This window comes from Haplochromis burtoni, unplaced genomic scaffold (genome assembly GCF_018398535.1).
Source record: "Haplochromis burtoni strain Fernald_Lab_line unplaced genomic scaffold, NCSU_Asbu1 Contig_335, whole genome shotgun sequence".
Classification (NCBI taxonomy): domain Eukaryota; kingdom Metazoa; phylum Chordata; class Actinopteri; order Cichliformes; family Cichlidae; genus Haplochromis; species Haplochromis burtoni.
The window spans coordinates 295,924-305,265 of NW_024582696.1; the positions used below are offsets into that span (position 1 = coordinate 295,924).

The 9,342-nt window shown below is 42.1% G+C and overlaps 1 protein-coding gene across 2 annotated transcripts in view; it reads right to left on the minus strand.

The window, feature by feature from the left end:
* The window catches only part of adgrl1a (adhesion G protein-coupled receptor L1a), a 97,058-nt gene that overhangs the window by 58,816 nt on the left and 28,900 nt on the right, over nt 1-9,342 (minus strand). The gene's annotated exons all lie outside the window — the stretch shown is intronic.

Here is a 9,342-nt window from a genome sequence, read left to right on the forward strand (position 1 = left end):
GGAGAGGAGAGGAGAGGAGAGGAGAGGAGAGGAGAGGAGAGGAGAGAGGCTCCCCCTGTGGTGGTCAGGTAGAATGATCAGTTGGGAAATCGGAGGCCATTTTGTGCAAGATGGCTTGGCAACAGCTGTTGCCACTACCAGCTCATCACTCTCAAGTGTTTGGACGCTTGATTGAATCAGACTTGCTACATATGTTTTGGGGCTGTTAACAGAGTTATTTTCACGTGAAAAATGCATGTCTTCTCTATGTGTGCGTGTGTTTGTGTTTGCAGGCGTGCATACAAATCGAGACAGTGAAAAGCGGTGACTCAGTCAGCGGTGCTGCGGGGCTCACACATCTCATTTGCCTAATGAAATAAATCACAATCTGGAACTTGAGCTCTGATTTTTTGACAGTGGAGCCTGCTCTGCCCCTTCAGGGGCTAGAAGGCAGAGAACAGTAAAGATAGTATCGTTATAGCTAACACTGCTCCTGCTGAGTTTGCTGATGGAGCAGACAGATTGGTCTACATCTCTTTGTGTTGTATGAGTGTTTGTTTGTTTTAGTGGGGAGCCGGTTGCTTTGTCTTATTTCATTTACTGCATGATACACACACATGCTCTCTCACACACACGCTGGGATACTGTATGGAGCTTTTATTGACTCCATTCATTTTCTGTGCTCTATACCAGTTTCAACTAACCTACAGTCAGCACTTCACTCTTGCTACCAATCAGCCACATAACATAACGCATGCTGAATATTATTTAAGTCCACTCAAGAACACCACCAGAATACACACTTGTGACTTATCAGGGTCTGGATACAAGATATGTCTGCAGTATGTGGCATTGGGGCTCTAGTAGATTTGGGGACATCATGGATGGCCTTGCTCCATGGTATGGTCTGTTGAGTTTGGATTTGGGATCAGTGCTTTGGCTTTTCTGGTTGTATTTCTTGGGTTTCCTCAGGCACTTTTTTGCAGTATGAGTGCATTTTCCAGCTTGGTGGTGCCAACACCATGAGCAGGATGCTTTGCTCCATTTTTTTTAGCTTTCTGGGATGTGTCGATGTAACATTCAGATGTAGAGCATCAACTTTTCCATTCACTTTGGCTTTCAACAGTTTTAATGTTGTGGTCGATGGTCTATTGTGACAGTTTTAGCTCCACATATTTGTGTGAGATAAAAAAAAAAAACGAATCTTAATCTAGAGCCAAACTTTCCAAATGCAAGAAAATAAATCTCGCTTAATCACACACAAAAGATCAAACATAAAAATGCATGATTGTGATAAATCTTTAAGATGACAGATTTAGTGCATATTGCAGACTATGTGACATCCTCAAATAGTTCAGAGAAATTTTTATCATACTATGTGTATATCTGTACAAAAATAAATGTAATCCTAATCTTGATTATAAACCTGAACTTAGAATTCAAAACAGACAGTTGGGATTATAAAAGTCCCTGCATTTTTCATTTATCAAAGCTTTTCATCCTGCTAAATATGTCAACACACACAACATCACGCAGGCATGGCAGTGCTTTTCATCTGGTAGCAAAGACGGCAGGGCGTGAGCGGCTTCGCCCCTCTCTTTATCATCGCTGATTTGGTTTTTCCTTCGACCTCTCCAGCCCCGCCTCTTTGTGACCTTCTCTGATATTTAACCTCTTCCCCAGTGGCAATGCAGGCCCACAACCTGCCCGGGTGTCGCTGCATGGATTAGTATGTTGGATATCGCAGAGTACAAGCAAGGCAGAGAGAGAGAGATGCAGAGAGCAAATAGCAAAGAGGGAGAGCGAATAAAAGCAGAACTGAGTGGCAAGCACATTCACAGCAGCTGTTCTTTGCACCAGCGTTTATTTCTATCATACACTGTATGCACAACACACAGACACACACACACACACACACAACCTCTGAACTAATGCAGCTTGTGCCTTAATTTGAGTGTTGTGTGACCACCCTCTATGATCAGCAGTTGAGAGAAAAGGACATGCTCAGAGGGAGGGCAGGAGGGACAAAGAAAAAGTAGAAGAGCAGTAAACAAACAGCAATAGACATGCAATGTACTACTCAGCTCCACAGCTCTCACGGCATTTACTCTCAAGCTATCCCGCAGCCCCCACCTCATCCCAAATCTCGCTTTATCATTGATGGTCAAAAAGTGATTCCATTCAGTGCAATGACACGCATTTGTTTTTCCTACCAACATTTGTGCTTCAGTGTAAGAAAAATCTGTCTTTTCTCCTGTTTCTTTTGATTGTGCTTCTTTTTGTGCTTTTCAACAATAGCTCTCCTGTGGTCTCTGAAGAGGGCCGGGTAAAGAGAGCAAGGAGGGAGGCAAGGCTGGTGATTGAGGGAGAGAAGGAGAGAGAGAGGGAGCTGGGTGGATAAATTGGTTTTATTTTGTGACAAAAAAGAAAGCTGGCATTATGAAATGTTCATTTTCAGTGTGATGGGGAGGGAGAATGGAAGGAATAAAGGAAGAATGCAAGGCCAAAGTGAATGAAATGAGACAAAAAGAGATGACAAAACAAAGGAATGAGGTGATCAAGAAATGAAAAGAGAGGAAGCATCACACAGACCGAGTAACTAACAAATAAAGAACAAAAAGAGAAAGGGAAGTGAAGGATGACTTTCTGTTCAGGGAGAATAAATTCTAGAGAATGGGAGGGGAAACAGCTAAAAATAGCCAAGTGAGAACAGCAAAAGGAATAGTAAAAATGGACGAGTAAAGGCAAAAGGGAAAGTATTTCTTCTGCTTGTGTCTATGAGTCAGCGTGCCTCTGGGTGGAAGAAGGTTAGGACTCTTTGGAGGGTGTGAGATGGGTGTCTTCTCTCTTTGTGCTCTCCCTACTTGGAGGATGTTACATGCCTGAGGCCAAAGCCTGCCCTTTTGCACTGATCACATCCACCATTATTATCATCACTGTTTCTCTTCTAATAGAGCAGAACATCATATCCCTGTGAGACTGGAACCCACAAAAAGCGAGAGTGGACGGCAATTTCAGAGCACTGGTGTAAAGGTGAGGAGGATGACGAATAAAGCAAAGCCGGGCAAATGGCGATCGCTTGTGTTAACACAAAGACAAACGCGGCAGATTTACATTTAAGTGCACAGATCTGCTATCTTGTTTCACATGCTACACTCTGTTTCTTTAGCTATTAATTTACAGGCCGCCTTGATCCAAAGCAAATAACCTCATTATCCACTTCTATTGGATCATTACGATAATCACCATGATCATTAGAATCTGTTTGCTATGGCAGACATGCTCATCAAGAACAGGGTGACACAAGTCCTTTCAGTGCAGAGTGGGGGAAATGTTAAAAGCTGTGTGTGTCTGTCACATGAACCATTCACGTTAACCCCATCACTCAAATCATTTCTGTGCAGAAGAAAGAGGCATTTAGTAACATTACCTGACCAGAATCAAGAGACAGAAGAACAAAGAGTTTACGTAGACAGTTTTTGCTGCATAATTAGAAAAGCTGGTGCAACTCTCAGAGCTGCTGCAGCTTCAGGCTTTCTCTCTCCTGTTTTCTCCCACAAAAGGGAAGTTGATATCAAGGTGGAGGAGACAAGTATGATAAGTGTGAGTGAAATCACTTTCTCTGTGTGTGTGTGTGTGTGTGTGTGTGTGTGTGTGTGTGTGACTGGCCAACGCCTCGGCAGAAAGTTTTCCAACTCGATTGAACAAACGCTGCAGCTTTTAAAGCAAATTTTCTGAGGTTTCCAAAAATAGCTTGTACCCATAAAGTGTTCTGGGACCTCCTAACATCTTAATTAGCATTTCAGTGCATTCGAAAATGAGGTATGCTGAGAGAACAAGCCAAAATCATGCAGGGCAATGGGGGGCGACGCGGGGATCACGATAACACAAACACAAATTTATTCAGCTGGGAAAACACTCGTGATTGATTTAAAGATTTGACAGTCATAAATTATGACGGTCAGTTTCTTCATGCAAAGAGAAGTCTTTCCATCTGATGATGAAGCACAAGCGCTTCCCGTGCTATTAGGATTGATGTTTATGCCTCAGATGCTTCAACAACAAATAGTTGGTTCAGTAGCAAAGCTCCCGCTATGAAGGAAATGATTGCCTCCTAGCAACCGACACAGCCGAGCGTGCGAAACTGAATGGCAATCACTCACTTACAAATCAGAAAGTGATGCAAACTGCTGCATTAAATATTTGTAATCAAGTAAAAATTCAGTTCAAAAAGACATGCGATTAAATTGGAATAAATTGAAAACAAATACATGTTGTATTTACTCTGCGCTGCTTGGGTTTGGCATCAGTCATGTCCAAGGCAGGCACTTCATTTCAGAGGAAAGTATTATTTGCGGAGGTTATCTATGCCGTATTGTGTATAGTATGATGAGATGGCAAAGAATGACAAAAACCTGTGCTTTGCCTGGGGGCCTCTAAGTAATTCTCCCTCTGACTCATTGGTGCCGAAGCTTTGTCACACTCGATACTCCTTTGTACTCTCTTGAGTTAGGCAAGAGGGAGCCATACAAGGAAGTGTAACAATAAATTAGGATGAGATGGAATTCATTAATTACTTCTTCACCTCCATAAAACTAATCACTCGCCAAAGTGAATATAATTATCCTACTTTTCCTTTCGAAATGTACCAGACATACCATGAAATATCATTACCGCCACCATCTGCAATCAAGCTTTGCTGAGTGGGAGTCTGTACTTCTACTGACAAATCTGTCTTCCAAGATGCTGAGGTATGACAGTCAAATTTAATGATTAAATGATTATCCAAATTAGCCCAATTGGTAAGTTGGACTTAACAGTTACATCTGCATGTCAAAATTAATAGAGAACATGCAATCATATCAATCTGGTACTGACAAAGAGTTTCTCTTAGTTTTAGTGCTATTTAAATTGAATGGATTGAATTATGCTTTATTGAGAAAAAGTGATTCGAAAGAAAAGGAAATCATGAAATTTTCATTTCATTTCATAAGAATTGTGGCATTTTCCACAAAGTACAATATGAGCTCTGTACACTTAACATCTGATAGCACCTTGAATAAACCGCTGCCCTCCCAACCTCTTCATTGTTATCCTCCAGTTGGGCCTATCGTTAATCTCCCTAATCCTTTTTGGTAAAGCTAGCATGCTAGCAACGACAACATAATAGCATTAGATATTATTCCTACACAACAACCTGATTTTATTGCATTTGCATTGATGCTGAGCAGCCCACTTGCTTGACCATAGTGAGAAATGATAGCCTCCTGTAATGTTAACACGAGAGCAGTAATTTAGGATGGATAATATTGTTAAGCTAGCAGCAGCTACACAAGCACATTCAGGTCAGATCATCCCAACACCTCCATTTACTGGGGTAGGTCAGTTAAGGGCGAAGCTCTGGTGTGGTAGTATCTTGCTGGCTGCAGCAGCAGGGCTGTTTATATAATGACACCATTGTGCCGTCTGTGTGCAGATGGAACATCAGAGCTCTTGTAATGGCCTGTGTATTAGGGCCAATGTGTTTGATTACTGACTCAGGGAGAGCAGGGATAGGCTGTGTAGTCAACAGGGAATAAGACTCTCTCCAAAAGAGCAACCCAGTGAAGAAAGACCTATTTGAAGAAACAGAAGGAAAGAGGGAAGAGACAAAAAACAGGGGGAGACTTTAATGGAAGTGTGCTTTAAGGGAATGCAAATGAGACAAGGGAATCTGCAGAGCTGCAGAACACAGTGGAGAGATATCAAACATGGCTAGTGTGGCTGCCAAAGAGGTAAAGGCAAAGGAAATGGGGAGTGAGAAAAAAAAGAGCCATTCTCACTTTATTCAACAGACACTCCTCTACATTATTTCCTGCTTCAGTATCAGCCCTTGGATGTAACTCTCCACAAACCCCAACCCACACACCTCCTCATCTCTAGAGTATATGCTTTGACTATTAATATTATTTCTCCAACAGTAGTAGTTGTTTAAAAAGTCACAGTACCTATAAAGCAGTCAGTAAGAGTCCAATATTCCTGAGGGACAGCTGTACATGCTAACCAGAGTACATGAATACCTGAAGGGGGTCGACTGTGTGCGATAACAGTGCAGCATCTGTGAATGAGCGATAGAGATAGGCCGCTGCTAGCCACCGAGTCAGTCTGTTCGTCAACACTGACACCGCGCTGAAGAGAAAGCATGCTCCCAGCCTGGTCTTCAGTGTCTTCAGTGTGGCCTGTGATTTATTGTGGCTGTGGAGAGCTTGTCACTGTTCATTATTACTGATGCAACAGGAGGCAATGCCACTACCCATCAATGCTTGCCCTGTGATGCCTGCCATGGCTGCCAGAGGAAGTGACCTTAGCACCCACCTGTCTTCTCACACAAATACTGGTTGCAGCCAAAGTCTAATGAGCTCTAATATCTTACGGGGATTAAACCCTTGACCCAGTTTGGCATCCATCCCTTAACCAATGCTAACCATTTCAAAAATATTTATTCAGCTTCATTCAGTCAATTTCGCACCAAACAAATGGCAAAGTCTTATTTTATACAACACATAACTTTATCTTGTTTCTAATGGGGGTTTTTTCCTTCCCCATTCTTCCTAACCTCACAGTCAGATTAGATATACTCACTATCAGTCAACCTGCGCTGTCAACTTTGTCAGCGTGAGTTGCACTGCAAATCAATGAAATGAAATGAATAATTCACTATGACCATTAAGTCTAAACAAAAAGAGTGATAACTGCCGGCTCCGACATTAATCTTATGAGCCACCAACAATGGATTATGATATAACATGATAATGTTATGAAATTGTACTCTCTAGTGACGCTCCATCCCACCCTTTTCACCGAGCTGTTCCCAGATGTCACTTGGCTGTGACTGGCAGGTTGCCACCCCAAGTGCCTGTGCACCGCCAGGCCCAGCTAGATCCATCTTCATTAAGGACAAAAGCGCTGTGAGTTGTGTGTGTTATTATCAGTGCCTATTAATCTGAAAGCTCCAACAAGGCAATCCCCGTCTCACTGTTGCACTACAGTTCACAACAGCAAAGCACATGGAATGAAGAAGCACGCTATGGATGCAAACCAGACACACTGAGAGTGTGAGTGTCATCGCTAGCCAGAGCTCGCTCTCTCTAAAAGTAACAATGATAACAGACTTAAACAATTTGTAGATAATGTGTAGACAACACAAAGTGAGATGGGAAAAAATGAATTCATAGCTGTTTAGCTACCTTTGGGATTCACCCGAGGCAAACTGTAGACACCATGTCCCAAGTGCTGGTTTATGCTAAGATGCACATAGTCAGGGCTCGGAGCACTTGCACACATGTTCGCACACATGCACACAATCACACATGTACACACACTGAAGAGCCCACCGGGGCACCACATGTGATGTTGACCCAGTTTAGATCTGTGGCACAAAGTAGAGCAGGGATTCAGAACAAAAAGAGACAGTGACATTTAAAAATAGGTTGACATTCTTTTCATCTCATTGCTGAGGCCCATACAATGGAAGTATCCATCTTTTGTGTCAGTGGCACTATCCACTAATTATTCCGTTACATCTTCAACCTGCCACTTTAGAGACCGACATTCTTTACACGGGCATCAGTTTGGGTTGAATGAAGCTAGTTAGTCAGAAAGGCCTACTAAAATCTACGAATGTACGCATTTTATTGGGAAAAGGCAATTATTTGTTACAGACGAACTATTTGAATCATTTCCAATGAAGTCTGTGGAGGACTGTGATCACAGGGTGAGTAGTGAAAAGTACCAACATTTTGTTTTTATAGATTTTTGTTTTGTACATTGTTGTATGGTGATTAGTTAACAAAAATTTGTGTTCAATTTTCCAGTCATCTTATGAGACGTTGTACTTCTATTTCTAAATATCTTTGAAAAAGCCACCTTTTAATTCATTTTCCAGGCTGATGGTTTGAGTTTCTAACACAATAGCTCAAGAGTGCTGTTTTTAGCAGCCCTAATGTCTAATTCGCAGTCTCATACACACACACACACACACACACACACACACACACACACACACACACACACACACACACACGCACACACACACATGAAGACACGCAGCACTTCAGTGTGTTTTTTAGCTTTTCGAATGAGAGGACATTAATTAAACCTCAGATGATTACATCTGGACATTTATCACCACACTGCTTTCTCTCCTCATGATAGCCGAGAAGTAGATTAACTAGTTTATGCCAATTTAAATAAAACCAAAATTTAACTTGAACTGTACTCCCTTGCCCATCCATAGCTGTCTGGAGTTATCCAGAGAGATTATTTTGTTGTGGGTCACAGGACTAGAGTGCGGGTGTGTGTTATCCCAATGCAAACATATCTACCTTTTCCAAATGCATATGTCAGAGTGATTTGTATTGTGGAATGGGGTGAGTGTATGTTTATGTGTGTGTATGAGTGATGTATCTGATTTGATAGTACTGACCCCAATCTGCCTGCCAAGGTTATCCAGCTTAGGGATGTGCCGAGTGGGCATCAGGAGATTCTGACACAGCAGGCCTGACTGCCCCAATTTTAAAACATGGCTGTCAGTCACTTTCTTTCTTTTTTCCCCATCTCTCTGTCTACACACACACACATATTTGAAGACATGGACACAGCACACCAGCGGTCTTCATAGCCACTTAGGAATAACTGAGTAGCATTCACGGGCATGTGCACAAACAAAAACACATGCATCCTATTCAACTAAATGTCAAATTAATATGTACCTGTAAACTGAAAGAACTAAACTAGTGATCATTTTTTAAGAAACACTGCTAAATACAAGTGCTGCAAACAGACAAGGGGCACATTCATGTTTCTGACACATTCCCTTTCAATCAGACAAGTGCATGCATCCATGCTATGAGGTCCTTGAGGAGGAAAACGTGGTGGTGGTCTGATTATTAGACAGGACCTCTGGGAGAGACAGCCCAAAGCTTGGGGGTTCAGTCAATCCGGGCATAACAGGTGCTACTTTACACTGTCTGCTTCTGTTAATTATCAACAAAGCAGTGCTGGAAACATTTACCGGAATTCACACCAGGTGAACACCCATTAGTGCATGGAGAGTACCCAGAGGGTCTGTACAGACCACCTCTCCAACTACAAATCATGGAGTGAAACTAAGCAACTATACACACATGAACCCAGAAATTAAATGCTAGTGAAAGTACTGTTCAGTATCCACACTGTGTAATACCATTACTCTTATTGTCCAAATATCCTCAACCCACTGCATTCAGTCATCATTACTGTGCAATACACGTTTCCGTAACCTTTCCTAATCTTTGTTTATTCTTGAATATGTACATAGCACTGCAAAACTGTGCACCTTTACCC